At 40.8% G+C, this 15,269-nt stretch overlaps 1 protein-coding gene across 2 annotated transcripts in view; it reads left to right on the top strand.

The window, feature by feature from the left end:
* Window positions 1–1,177: 1,177 nt before the first annotated feature.
* Window positions 1,178–15,269, top strand: part of FGGY (FGGY carbohydrate kinase domain containing) — a 512,879-nt gene continuing 498,787 nt past the window's right edge. Inside the window, exon 1 of one of the 2 annotated variants that reach the window (XM_036754773.1) lies at window positions 1,178–1,337. The gene's annotated coding sequence lies outside the window, so the exon portion shown is untranslated. The remainder of the gene's footprint in view (window positions 1,338–15,269) is intronic. The other variant, XM_036754775.1, reaches the window with a different exon arrangement.

Here is a 15,269-nt window from a genome sequence, read left to right as displayed (position 1 = left end):
TATAAAACTGTTGCTATAAATATTTTTGTGTTTATGAGGGGCCTTTCTTTTTTTTTGATTAACGACCTCCTTGGAGGTATGTACCTAGCAGTGGAATCCGTATGAAAAGCTTTGGGCATTTAGTGTACTTTATTGGTGTAATTCTAAATTGCTTTCCATAATAGCTGAACCAAAAAACATATTCGTGTGCTTGCTTTTCCACAGTCCCTCTGACAGTGAATATTTCTGTCCTTGATCATTTTTACCAATTTGCTGTATTTGAAATGCAACTTGAGAGTTGTTTTGATTTGCATGTCTTTTATTATTAGTAATTTGGAACAGAGGTGTCAAACAAGCCACGGCCTAGGCTCCTTCAACACTCCTGAGTAAGGCCCAAACAAGATTAAGATATAACTGGAAAACACTTAAAAATAAATAAAAATACAGTAGAACCTAGATAATGTTAATATGTAGTTTTTCTGAGTCAAAATGCAGCTTTAGGGATACTTAGTGGCCTCTATTTTTATTTGAGTTTGCTGTGGAGCATTCTTTCATTTGGATGGTTATAGTTTGCAATTCTTTTGAGAATTTCTTCTTCATTTCTGAGGAGCACTTAGCTCTTGTAGAATGACTTGTTAATCTGGTCTTTATACATGGATATCAAACACATCTGAAATATCTGATCTAAAGATTACTCCTTCCCTTATACATTATATATATACACACATATATATATGAATATGGATATGCATATATAAAGATAGATCATTCCTTCCCTTATACTTTTATATATTTATTTTAAATAAATAAGAGAAGTGATTTATATTAAATAAATAAAAGCAAACTATTTAATAATATATTAATAATACTGTATTGGCTGTAATACTGTCTTTGCAAAATAGTTAAAGTTTATTGTCCCTTAGGTTTTAGTAGAGAGAGCCCGACTTTGTGCCCTTGCCCCCTCCAGGTGAGGCTGGCTGGTCAGTGTGCCCACAGGCGCAGCAGGAGTGTGTGGCCTGGCTTCCGGTGAGCCCAGAGCTGGGCAGGAGGCAGGCCCGCTCCACCGGGCTCAGCCCAGAAAGAGAAGCCAAGTGGCCCCGGGGGAGGGGCGGGAGGGGAGCTGTCCGGGCCAGAACGAATTAGGGGGAAGAGGGAAGAGAAGAGCAGGAGGAGGAAGAGGAGGAGAAGCAAGCAGGGAGGAGGGGAAGCGGGCATCCAATCAAGGAGCAGGCCCGGATGCCAGTCTGGGAGTGCTCTGCTGGGCTGGCGGAGGGGGCTGGGCAGCTGCTGCAGCTCCAGCTGGGGGACAGCTCCAAGGCAGGCGTGCTTGGTGGGGCGCTGCCTGGGTAGGCTGTGAAGTAAGTGTGTGTCAGCGACGGGGGAGGGAGGGGGCGCGATTGGCCGGGGGGAGAGGATGGGGCCTTCCGGGAGGCTCGGGCAGCCTTGCTCAGCCTCCTGTAAGTGTGCAGGGTCCCCTCGCGATGCACACACACACACGCGCACACACGTGCACACACACGAACATGTGCGCCCCCACGCTCACACCAGCCTGAAGACCCCTGGGTGCTGGCTCTGCAGAGGCTGGAGAGACGAGGATCTGACCCTGCAGGGACTGGAAGGCCACTCACTGCCCTCCACGGGGCCGCCCCCGCCCCCGCCCCCGCTCCGCTTTGCTGGGTGCTCCTCCTCTCCCGTCCTCTCTTCCGCCCCTCTTCGGTCCCTCCTCACCAGTGCCCAGCCCCCTTCCTCTCTCCTCCGCTCTTCCCCCTTCCTTCCATACTCACCTTCTTCCCTTCTCCTTCAATCGTCCTTTCTCCTCCCTCTTTCCTCTTTGTGCCCATTATTCTCTTCCTTCTTCCTTCCACCTTCTTCCCCCAGTTCACTGATGAAGTGGGAGGGCATTAGACCTCAAGCCAGAAAAAAGTTCCTGCTTCAGACACTTAAAGAGAACTAGCCTGGTGATCTCTCGGTGCCTCAGTTTCCTTATCTGTAAAGTAAGGGTGTAAAATAAAATAAAGAAACTGAAGCCCAGAGGGCCAGTGACTTGTTCAGGGTTTCCCTCTCTCTCTCTCTGTCTCTCTCTATCTCTGTCTCTGTCTCTCTCTGTCTCTGTCTCTATCTCTATCTCTGTCTCTGTCTCTATCTCTCTGTCTCTGTCTCTCTATCTCTGTCTCTGTCTCTATCTCTCTGTCTCTGTCTCTATCTCTATCTCTGTCTCTGTCTCTCTCTCTCCCCTTAATAGTATTTTATTTTTTCCCCCAATTATATTTAAAGATAGTTTTGAACATTCATTTTTGTAAAATTTTGAGTTCCAGATTTTTCTCCCTCCATTTCTTCCCTGCTTCCCAAGACAGCAAGCAATCTAATGTGGGTTATACGTATACAATCATGTTAAACATAAGGGTTTCTTTTCTGTCTCTATCTCTGTCTGTCTCTCTGTCCCTGTCTCCGTCTCTGTCTATCTTTCTCTCTCTCTCTCTCTCTCTCTCTCTCTCTCTCTCTCTCTTTCTCCCTCTCCCCCCCCGCTGTCTCTCTGTCTCTCTCTGTCTCTCAATCTATTTCTCTGTCTCTCTCTGTCTCTGTCTTTCTGTCTGTCTGTCTCTCTTTGTCTCTGTCTCTATCTCTGTCTCTGTCTCAGTTTCTGTCTCTGTCTCTCTGTCTGTCTCTCTCTGTCTCTCTCTCTTTCTCCCCTTAATAGTATTTTATTTTTTCCCCAATTATATTTAAAGATAGTTTTGAACATTCATTTTTGTAAAATTTTGATTGGGACTCTCTGTCTCTGTCTCTCTGTGTCTCTCTGTCACTGTCTCTGTCTCTCTGTCTCTCTGTCTCTGTCTCTCTCTGCCTCTCTCATTAAATGGCAGAGCCAGGCCTTGAACCTATATACTCCGATTCCAAATTCATTGTTTTCTCCTTTGTATTCTTTCTGCTTCAGTTTCTTCCTACGGAAATGACTGCACACGAACAAGGTGGGCTTTTCCAGCTCAAATTCACTTCTGATTCCTTTTCTCAACTCCTGCTTCTTTGCTCCTATGTCCTTCCCTCCTTTCTCAGTGATTCCCCATTCCTGGGTCACTGGACTTTTCATTGCCCCTCACCCTCTTTATTTCCAGCTTCCTGCCACATACTTCACCCGGTATATGCACCATTCCCCTCCCCTGTGCCCACAGCTAGGACACTCAGGAAGCTGCTGGCAGATCCACTGCTCCCACCGTTCTTCAGTGCCTTATCCCAAGCCCTGAGCACAGTAAATTATTCTTAGTAAGTGCTTCATAAATGTTCACAGAATCAGATTGAATGTTTGTGACTGTCCAGGGAGAAATCTGTCTCTGTAGAGCCTGGGGTTTACAGAATGAGCACTGGCCTGTGAATGATCCATCCTGGGTTCTCTTCCTAGTTCTTCCACTTAGTAGCTATGAGACCCTAGCAAAGGTATTTCCATCTCTGGAGCTAACCATCCTCTTTTATAAAGTGAAGGGGCTGGACTCGAAATGGCCTCTGAAATCCCTATCAGCTCTAACTATAACCCCTGATGCAAAATCTGCATATTTGAGGGTGTCTAGTCCCAATCAAGTCTCAGCTGAAATGTCACCTCCTACATGAAGCCTTTCCTTATCCCTTCAAAAGTTAGAGCCCTCTTCCGCTCTCCTTTGAAACTTTGCATTTATTTGCTTTACATTTCGTGGTTTTTTATATGTAAATTTAGAGACTTAGAGCTGGAAGGAGCCTGAGAGATCATCTAGTTCTGCTCCCTCATTTTTCAGAGGAGGAAACTGAGCCTGAGGGAAATGAAGTAATGTGTCTAAGGTCCCCTGGAGAAGCTGGGTCAGTCCGTTAATCAAATAGGCATAAGAGTTGAAACCAAGTCCCCCCTTATGTACAGCCAGGGCCCTTTCTATTGTACCAATGCTGCCCCCTTAACTGTGTACCCAGGAGAACGGAAGATTCCTGAGGGCAGGAACTGCTTGTTTTTTCTCTTTGTCCCCTTAGCACCTGGCACAGTTTAAAAAAATGCTTCTTGAATGAATGCATGGATTTGGGGGGCACCTCAGAGCAATGATGTAACTCTCTTCTCTGGCTCTTTAAGTATTCTAAGTTTGTTTCTTTATAACAATCTTATGTGGTAGGTAGTGGGAGTATTAATATTCTATTATTCTATTATATATTATTATATTCTATTATAATATTCTATATTAATATTTCTAGATGAGGGCATTGAAATTTTGAGAAATTAAGTGCCCTGCCTACTAGTTAGGAAGACCCGAGTTCAACTCTAGCTTCAGAGAGTTCCTAGCTGTGCAACCATAGGCAAGTCACTTAGGTACTGTTTGCCTCAGTTTCTTCACCTGTAAAATGGGGATAATATTAGCACTTATCTTCCATTGCTGTTATGAGGCTCAAATGAAATAGAAGTTGTAAAGCACTTAGAGGTGCCGGGCCCATAGTAAGCACTATATCTTCACTATCATAATTATTATCATTTTAATTATCATCATCATACTTGGTAAGTTTCTGAGATGGAATTCCAGCCCGCATTTCCTGACTCCGAGTCAGCACTTTCTCCACTCCTCTCTTACCCTGTTAGAATCCCCTTCACACTCTCCTTACAGATGCTGCAAGAGTAAATATTTTTCCCTGAATTTGCATCTACCAAAAATACAGTCTTTTCCCCCTGTATGGGCTCCCTCATTCATTTTTATATACACTGATAAAGAAATAAATGTGGATGAACTTTTAGACCTAAGAATTGGAGTATAGTCATTGTAAAGATACTGTTGCTGCTGAAAGAAAGGGTGAGTCAAGAAACAAGATGATGAAGTTACTGGGGAAAGGATCCTTTGGATGGTCTGGGCTGCAAGATTAGATAATGGAAGTTGGTCTCTGGGATGACTATATTTGTGGTTTTGAGATGGTAGGAGAAGTGAGCCATTTATCACTCTAACATTAGGGATGTTAAGAGCTGAACTTGGGGAGAGAGAACATTATAAGTATAGGGAACAACTGGTGTAAAGTCTTAGAGATGGAAGGTGGGGTGTAGTAATAGGAAGCCACTTAGGTTTATTGAGCAGGGAAGTGACACGGTCAGACTTACCTTTTAGAAAAATCACTTTGCTAATTGGGTGGAGAAGGGATGAGAGTTGGGAGAGGTCCGATGTTCCAATCAGATAGCCCAGAGGGGCTGACGAGGGCCTGCACCTCAGTGGTGGCTGTGTGACTGGAGAGAAGATACACTCAAAACTTGTTGTAGAGAAAGAAGTTACAAGATTTGGCATTGATTGGCTTTGTGGGGTGAACAAAAATGAGGAGATGATGATGACAAAAAGGTTGTGAGCTTCGGTGACTGGAAGGACAATGGTGTCCTTGACAGAAATAGGGAAGTTCAAAAGAGGAGAGCGATTGGGGGGAAAGTAATAAATTCTGCTTTGGACATTTTGAATTTGATTGGTCGTTGGGTAGGGGAGGGGGGCTTTGTTGTACCACTGCACACACATACACACATATAATCACATATATGTGCTTGTCTTATATATCACATATGATATAGTTCCTTATTATAGAACAAGATTCTGTTGTATTCTTTTTATTGCAATTTATTGAGTTATTCCTCAATTGATGGGCATATGTCCTGTTTCCATGTATTTTGTTACCACAAAAATGCTGCTCTGATTTTTCTTTTCTCTCTCCTTTCTCTCTCTCTCTTTTCCTTTCTTTCTTTCTTTCTTTCTTTCTTTCTTTCTTTCTTTCTTTCTTTCTTTCTTTCTTTCTTTCTTTCTTTCTTTCTTTCTTTCTCTACCTGCCCTATATGAGACTTTTCTTTGTCTCTTAGACTTTCCTATGGCCTGTAACCAGTAGCAGGATAGTTGGATCAAAGGGTTCAAGACAGATTTACAGTAGACATGTGAGTGGGTAATTGTTAAAACCATACCTAGTAATTAAAGGAAGTTAGGAATGTTGGGAGGGGACTTTTATGACCTTATGGATAATGATCATGTCCTCTCAGAAATTGGTTGTTGGTGCTGCTGTTGGTGAAAAAAAGATGAATGAGATGAGCTTCAATTGCAGCCCTTCTCATGTCCTAAATATGCAGATGCCCTTTCTTGCCTAAAGCAGTGCCCTGGTTCCAAGGCTTACCTCCCTCAAAATTCCCCCAAATGGGGAAATCAAATATGGTGAAATAGAGGAGTCATTGTCCCAAAAGAAAGAGTAGAAAGAAAAAAAATCCTGGAAAACCTATGAAAACATTGAAAAGTCTGATATATGGGAGGTTCCATGCTCATACTCCAATTTTATAAAGAAGGAAAAGGTGCCTTCTTATTTTACTTCTTTAGGACCAAGCTTGGTCATTATGATTTCAAAATATTCAATTTCAAGTGTTGGAAAGAACATTGTCATAGTTATTATGTATGTGGTTTTCCTGGTTCTGTTGGCTTCTCTTCACATCTATTCATATAATTCTTCACATGCTTCTCCGTGTTCCTCATATTCAGTGTTTCTTATGTCACTATAATGTTCCATTATATTCATGTAACATAATTTCTTTGGGCATCTCTGAGTTGATGGACATTGACTTTGTGGATAGTTCTTTGCTTTTATTACAAAAGTGCTACTATAAATAGTTTGGTATATATGGGGAGTTCCTTTTTATTATTGAACCTTTTAGGAATATCTTCCTAACAGTGGAATATCTGGGCCAAAGAGTATGGCCATTTTTAGTCACTTTCTTATGATAATTCTGAATTGCTTCCCAGAATGGTTGGGCCAAATCATAAATCCACCAAAGATGTATGAGTGTGCCAGTTTTTCCACAGCACTTTCCCTGCAGCACTTAACTGTCCTCATCTTTGCCAATTTGCTAAATTGTGAAGTAAAACTTTTGATTCAGACTTTTCTTATTATTAGTGATTATGAGGATTCTTTCATATGATTGCAATAGTTTGTAATTCTTTTGAAAATTATTTATAACTCTTTGATAGATGGATGGAAAATAATAGAGAGACAATTGAGGCAAGGAAGTCAACTAGAAAGCTACTTGTTGGGCATGACCTTGATGAAGTCCATTTATCATCTTTGACAGGTTGATTTTTTTTTATCTCTTATAATTCAGAGTACTTATGATTCCATGCATTGAGTACTCTCTTGACTGACACATCTCATACCACTTTCAATTTAATTACTATGTGATACAATGGAAATAACATTGAACTTGGAAGAATATGATTGGAATTAAAATTCCAGGGTTTTTTTGGCTACCTGTGTGACTTGTGTAAGACATTTAACCTCCAATACCCTTACTTTCTCATCTATAAAATAAGCCAGAGTGGGGTGGAGCCAAGATGGCAGATGGAAAGAAGGGACTTCCTTAAGCTCCCCCCCAGGTCCTTCCAAACACCTATAAAAAATGGATCTGAAAAAATTCTAGAGCTGCAGAACCCATGAAATACCAAGGGAAGCAGGGCTCCAGCCCAGGACAGCCTGGTTGGTTGCTGGGAAGGGTCTATCACATAGAGCTGGGAGTGGAGCGGAGCAGAGCCCAGTGTGGGCCACACAAAGACCAACCAGAACAGGAGCCAGGAGGGAGCTGGGCAGAACAGGTGAAGTGCCCTGAATCAGTGAGCTGTGGCAGTTACCAGACTTCTCAACCCACAAACACCAAAGACAGAGAAGGTTAGTGGGAAACGGTGCTGGGATAGAGTGAAAAGAGTTCATGGTGGGCCACGGCCCCATGGGCCACAGAGGTGGTGCAGCTCTGAGGCTGCTTCAGAGCTACAGCTGCAGTTGCCTCTGGTCCCAGGCCCACCTGGTGGGAGGAATTAAGCAGCTGATTAGAGCAGAAGTGCGAAGCCTGCTTTGCCCTGCCTGGATCTGGGCCGCAATCCTGGTTGGCAGTTCTTGGGGGAGAAGGAGCGCTGGTGTGGCAGAGCTGGCTGGGTAGAAGTAACTCTGAAAACAGCAGCACAGACCCTCAAGCTTGGGACAAAGTACTCTCAACTCTACACGCAGTCGTACCCTGACAAAAAGCTCAAGGGTCAAGTAGTTGGCTGGGAACATGAACAGGCAGTGAAAATGGACTCAGATTCAGACTCAGACTTTGGAATCTTTTTTTGGTGACAAAGAAGACCAAAATATATAGCCAGAAGAAGTCCGCAAAGTCAAAGAGCCTACATCAAAAGCCTCCAAGAAAAATACAAATTGGTCTCAGACCATGGAAGAGCTTAAAAAGAATTTGAAAAGGAAGTAAGAGAGGTAGAGGAAAAATTGGGAAGAGAAGTGAGAGTGATACGAGAAAACCATGAAAACAAGTCAATGACTTGCTTAAGGAGACCCAAAAAATACTGAAGAAAATAACTTAAAAAATAGACTAACTCAAATGGTAAAAGAGCTCCAAAAAGCCAATGAGGAGAAGAATGCCTTGAAAGGCAGAATTAGCTAAATGGAAAAGGAAGCCAAAAAGACCACTGAAGAAAATACTACCTTAAAATTAGATTGGAGTAAGTGGAAGCTAGTGAATTTATGAGAAATCAAGATATTCTAAAACAGAACCAAAGGAATGAAAAAGTGGAAAACAATGTGAAATATCTCACTGGAAAAACCACTTACATGGAAAATGGATCCAGGAGAGATAATTTAAAAATTATTGGACTATCCGAAAGCCACGATCAAAAAAGAGCCTGGACATCATCTTTCAAGAAATTATCAAGGAAAATTGCCCTGATATTCTAGAGCCAGAGGGTAAAATAACAATTGAAAGAATCTACTGATTACCTCCTGAAAAAGATCCCCAAAAGAAAACTCCTAGGAATATTATCGTCAAATTCCAGAGCTCCCAGATCAAGGAGAAAATACTGCAAGTATCCAGAAAGAAACAATTTGAGTATTGTGTCAACACAATCAAGATAGCACAATATCTAGCAGATTCTACATTAAGGGATCAAAGGGCTTGGAATATGATATTCCAGAGGTCAATGGAGCTAGGATTAAAACCAAGAATCACTTACCCAGCAAAACTGAGTATCATGCTCCAAGGCAAAATATGGATTTTCAATAAAATAGAGGGCTTTCAAGCTTTCTCAGTGAAAAGACCAGAGCTGAATACAAAATTTGACTTTCAAACACAAGAATCAAGAGAATCATGAAAAGGTAAACAAGAAAGAAAAATCATAAGGGATTTCCTGGAGTTGAATTGTTTTGTTTACATTTTTACATGGAAACATGATGTGCATAATTCATGAGACCTCAGTATTAGGGCAGCTGAAGGGAATGTGTGTGTGTGTGTGTGTGTATGTATGTATGTATATATGGACAGAGGGCACAGGGTGAGTTGAATATGAAGGGATGATATCTAAAAAAAATCAAATTAAGGGATGAGAGAGGAATATATTGAGAGAAGGAGAAAGGGAGAGATAGAATGGGGTAAATTACTTCACATAAAAGTGGCAAGAAAAAGCAGTTCTGTAGGAAGGGAAAAGGGGGCAGGTGAGGGGGAATGAGTGAATCTTGTTCTCATCATATTTGAGAAGAGGAGGGAATAACATACACACTTAATTGGGTATCTTACCCCACAGGAAAAACAGAGTCAGGGGATAAAAAAGGGGGCATGATAGAAGGGAGGGCAGATGGGGGTGGTGGTAATCAAAAGCAAACACTTGCGAAAAGGGACAGGGTCAAGGGAGAAAATTGAATAAAGGGGGACAGGATAGGAGAGAGCAAAATATAGCTAGTCTTTCACAATATGAGTATTGTGAAAGGGTTTTACATAATGATACATATGTGGCCTATGTTGAATTGCTTGCCTTCTTAGGGAGGGTGGGTGGAGAGGGAAGAGGGGAGAGGATTTGGAACTCAAAGTTTTAAAAGCAGATGTTCAAAAAAAAACCAGGTGTTTTTGCATGCAACTGGGAAATAAGATATACAGGCAATGGGGCATAGAAATTTATCTTGCCCTACAAGAAAGTAAGGGAAAAGGGAATGGTGGGGGGGAGTGGGGTGACAGAAAGGAAGGCTGACTGGGGACTGGGGAAATCAGAATATATGTCATCTTGAAGTCGGGGGAAGGATAGAAATGGGGAGAAAATTTGTACTTCATAATCTTGTGGAAATCAATGCTGAAAACTAAAAATATTAAATAAATAATAAAAAAAAAGAAAAAAGGGGAAAAAAGAATGGGTTGACTCTAACCTTATGGCCCACTCTGAATAAAATAATTGCCTTAAATTTCAAAAGAATATAAAATGAGTAAGAGTTGGGTTAGATGACCTCAAGTTTTCTTCCACTTCTAAATCTATCATTCTGTCCCTTAACTTCTCTGGTCCTTACTTTCCTCATCTTTAAAATTAAAGGGTTGGACTAGCTGGCCTCTGAGGTCTCTTATAGCTTGAGATATAGGATCCTCAGAGGAAAACCCTCTCTTTGCTTAACAAGGAGGGTCCTCTGATATTTGGCAGAGGATTCACCATTACTTAGGGACTCATAGTGTTCCTTCAAAGTGATGAACTCTGTTGGAGTTGGTGTTACCCTGCCATAGTCCTCAAAAACCCAGAGTCAACTGCCTGCCAGGACAAGATGCAGGATTAGGGCATTAGGGAAGGTTAGGGTTGCTGTTTGCAAATTTTCAACGGCTTTATATTAATGTTGTCATCTATGCCCTTGCTTCACTTTGATGAGTTCTATCTGTGTTTGCGTTCAGCCCCAAAGAATTGCGACAGGGCCTTGTTTTGGGAAGGACATACTCTTTACAATATGTTTCATCCTTCAGGCCTCATTCCTTAGCCCTGTCACCTTTAGGCCTGAAATTACGATTCAAGACTGAACAAGTGAGGTCAACACTGGAATGGGCCAGAGAATCAGACTGGCCCCTGGATGGGAATTGTTTCAGAGGAAGGAGTTTCGTAATCTCCCGTGAAAAATTGATCTTGTTGTCCTACCTAGAACTGGCCTGAGCTTGCCAGAAGTAATTATGGCTAGTGGATTTATTCGTGTGTTTTTTCCACTGGAGTGGCTTTCTGGTAAGAGCTAAGAGCTATGGATTTCATCCAGGATGCTAATTGCATGTAATATTGTTCCTCTAGGGCAAATGTTCTTAAACTTTGTTTATGTTCGAGCTACTTTTGGCAGTCCGGTGAAGCTTATGGACCCCCTCTCAGAATGCTGTTTTTTAAAAAAATTATACATATTTTTTCAATCAGCAAAAATTTACCATCTATCCTTGCCCCTCCTCCTTCCTGTTGTAATCAAAAGAAAAACAGTACCCTGGTTCCAAACATGTATAGTTAAAGCAAAACAAATTTCTCCATTGGCCACATCCAAAAAAATATTCCTCATTCTATCTACACTGTAACTTCTTCAGCTCTCTGTCAGCAGATGAGTAGAATGTTTTGTTATTAGTCTTCTGGAACTGTGGTTAGTTATTATGCTGATCGGAGTTCCTAATTTATATTTGTCATATTATATCATTGTATAAATTGTTCTCCTGGTTCTACTCACTTCACTCTACATCTGTTCATACAAATCTTTCTAGCTTTTCCCTGAAACTATATTCTTATAGCACAATAGAATTCTATCACATTTGTGTATTATAACTTGTTCAACCATTCTCCAATTTATGGACACTCCCTCAGATTCCTATTTTTGCTCAAAAAGAACTACACATATTTTTGTGCATTCTTAGAGTTTGTTTTGCTTAGAAGTAATTCTTCCCTTAATCTACCTTCCTTCTGATTCCTCATTCTTTCCCTTCTTTTTTGCTCCTGAATGGAATGTATTTCTATACCCAACTGTGTATATTTTCCCCTCCATTGACCAGTTCAGAGAGGTTCAAGTATTAGATGCTTCCCTTACCCCCTCCTCCTTGTTTATACAAATGAGAGATAATTTTCTCTAGACTTCCTTTTCCGTGGACCCTTAGAAGTGCTATACATTTAGAAATGTTTAAACTTCAAAGTTTCTCTGTAGCTCTAGTCTTTTAATTAGGAATGTCTGGAAGCACTTTATTTCCCTAAAAATCTGTTCCCTCCCCACCCTCCCATGGGATTATATTTTTTCCTACCTAAGTTATTCTTAGCTGTCATATAGTTTCTTTGACTTCCATCTTTTCTGCTTCATTACAGTGGCAGTTGCTAAATCTTGTGTTATCTCAACTGTGATCCCTTAGTATTGAATTCTTTTATTCTGGCTGCTTAAGGATTTTTTTCTTTGATTTGGATGCTTTGGATTTTTAATGTATTGTTCTTGGGACTTTTTGCTTGAGGATTTTTTCAGGAGGTGACATGTAAAGGAATGGGTGAATACTATTTCCATTTTTCTTTCTGGTTCCAAGATTTCTGGGCATTTTTCTTTTATGATTTCTTATAAGTGATGTTTAGGTTTTTTTTCTGGGGGGTAATGGTATTCAGGTAGTTCAATAATTCTTATTTTCTTCTCTTTAATCTATTTTCCAGTTGTTTTGCTATGAAATACTTTGATTTTTTCCTATCTTTAATCTTTTGATTTTGTTCTAATATTTCTTTTTGTTTTTATTGTTTCATAGAGCCATTGTCTTCCATTTGGTCCATTCTAATTTTCAGGGAGTTTATTGCTGGGAGAAGGTTTTATACTTCTTATGCCAAACTTAATTCTCTTTCTAATTTTTTTTTACATCTTTCCTTTTATTTTCCATTTCTCCCCTCTAGAGAACTCATTTCATTTATAAAAACAAACAAACATTTTTACTCTTGTTTCACCTCTTCCCAGAATTCTAGTTGAATTTGTGTCACAGATGTCTTTTGCTTTGGGACTTTGTTTGTAGATGTTTTGGAGTCAGTCTCTTCTACTTTGTTTGTGTCTTGAGTGTCCCTGTAACAGAAATAGCTTTTTAGAGTGGTATCCTTTCCCCCCTCTTTGTTTACGTATGCTTCCAACCTCTTTCCTGGTTTCAGATTTGGTGTAAGGACACATTTCTGAATCCTTTTGGAAGGAAGGTCTTGTCTGGTTTTGTTGCTATTTCCATGGAATGTTGAGTGTTGAGTTGTTCTAGGATCTCAGGTACAGGTCAGGGCGAGGACTTGCAAGCTTTCAGTGTTCCCAAAGTGGTCTGACCCAAGACAAAATCTGATTGCTGTCCTCCTGTTCTGAGCTCTGCAAGTTCTTGAGCTGGATCTGGGCAACAATGGAATGCCATTGTACTTAGCCATTATTAGCCAGCTGGGAGGATCTGTTGGTCCAGAGTGACAGAACTATAGGCTTCCCTTTGGCTTGGGATTCCTGCCACAGACATTCCTCTTCATCTTCATACTGGGCTTCAAGCTGGAACTGAGACCCCTCTATGCATCTGGGATCTGAACCACAGCAAGTTGCTGCTTGCTTCTGAATTTCTTCCTTTTTCTAGGTCTTGTGACCTCCTTACCCTGGACCTACTTTTATATACAAAGACCCTCCTCAGTCCATTCTGGATCTGTGACTTGGAACTGGGTAGTAAGTGATGCAGTTTCTGGTTGGCAAGTGATTCTATCAAAGTGCCCAGTCTGGGTCTAGTACTTTTATTGTAGTTGATATACTCTTCTTCTGTTGGAGAGTTTTGTATGATGTGTTCCTGGTCAGGCCCCATCCCCAGCGTCCACTGACCTTTCCTTCTATCTCCCTATGACAACTTGGAGTGGAAAAATGATTCACTGTGATTTTTTTCTTGGATTTATCCATCAGGATTTGGTTTAGTGAGTTTTACAGATATATTTGGAGAAGTTTGTAGAGGAGCTGGCCTATAGTGCTTCTTGCTACTCCACCATCTTGGCTGCAGCCAGAATACTCAATCAGTTAAGTGGTACAGTGGATAGAATACCCATCCTGGAGTCAGGAAGATGTGAGTTCAAATCCAGCTTCAAAAATGAACTAGCTGTGTTACCTTAGGCACCACTTAACCTCTCTTTTCTTCAGTTTCCTTATCTGTCAAGTGGAGATAAATACTACCCATCTCCCAAGGTTATTGTGAGGATCAAATGAGATAATGATTGTAAAGCACTTCACACAATCCCTGGCACATAGTAAACACTATATTAATGTGTTTCTCCTCCTCTTCCTCTTCTTCCTCCTCCTCTTCCTCCTCTTTCTCCTTGTTCTTACTGTTCTTGTTCTTCTCAGTGTCTAGCACATAGTAGGTGCTTATTAAATAATTGACTTTGTATATCCTCTGCACTGGGAGGAGTGTTCAGACACATGATCCATATTCTCAAGGAACTTTTAGTGTAGCTCTGAAAACATGTTGTATACACATGAAAAATAAAGTAAGAACTTGGAAATACTGTATGATATAAGTTCTAGCTTAGAAGTAAAGACTATAACTAATGTTTAAGTTCCAGGAATAAAGGAATCTTTGTGAGCTGGAGTAATTAGGGACTGGATAGTCCAGTGCTGACATTGGGAGAATGGGTAAGATTGAGACAAGGATACTGAAAGGAGAGGGCTTTGATGTGGAAACTATCTTTTTTTCTTTTTTTGTATCCTTAGCACTTAGCATTCTATGTGGCGCATAGTAGGTGCTTAATAAATGTTTATTGACTGATTGAAGAGACTAGCTTTCAAGACTTGTTCTCTAGTGACTTTATAGGAAACTTAGGATCTGATGGGTTTGGTAACCTCAGTGTCCAGCACAGAATCTTGATAAACATACATTGCGCTGAATTATGTTAAAGATACAGATTATAGCTATGTGCCCATAGTTACGTCTTTGGGTTTTGATCTCAGGATCTGTCAAATACGTCACAGAGAAATAATTATTATAACAATAGCAAATATTTCTATATAGCTTTAGAGTTTGCAAAGTAATCTCTACATTATCTTGTTTGCATCTCTGATATTATTATCCTTATTTTACAAATAGGGAAATTGAGTCTGAGACAAGCAAAGTGATTTTTCAAAGGTTACCCAGTTGGTGGGCATCTGAAGCCAAATACAATCTCAGGTCTTCCTGATTCCCAGTCCAATGTTCTATGCAAGGGTTGAAATCTCAGGTCACCCATATCCAACCAGCAACAACAAAGGTAAACTGATTGACACAGGTCATCTAGGTGCCTGGCTAGTTCTTTACCTTCAGTGGGGAAGGACATCCTGCTTTAAAAAGTGAAGAGATTCCCAGGACAGTTTTCTTTGAAATAGTCAGGTCAAAGAAATGTACTTGTCTTTTAAGGATGAGTTCAGTTCAGAAATCAAAACCAGACCCACTTTAAAGCACTTAATCTCTGGCTTCTTGGTAAGAGCAATGACTGGGAGACAGATGATCTGGGCTGTATTCTTGACTATTACTAGCAGACTCCCTGTGGACC

Source organism: Trichosurus vulpecula, chromosome 4 (genome assembly GCF_011100635.1).
Source record: "Trichosurus vulpecula isolate mTriVul1 chromosome 4, mTriVul1.pri, whole genome shotgun sequence".
Lineage (NCBI taxonomy): Eukaryota > Metazoa > Chordata > Mammalia > Diprotodontia > Phalangeridae > Trichosurus > Trichosurus vulpecula.
This window is presented reverse-complemented; position numbering and strand designations above follow the sequence as displayed.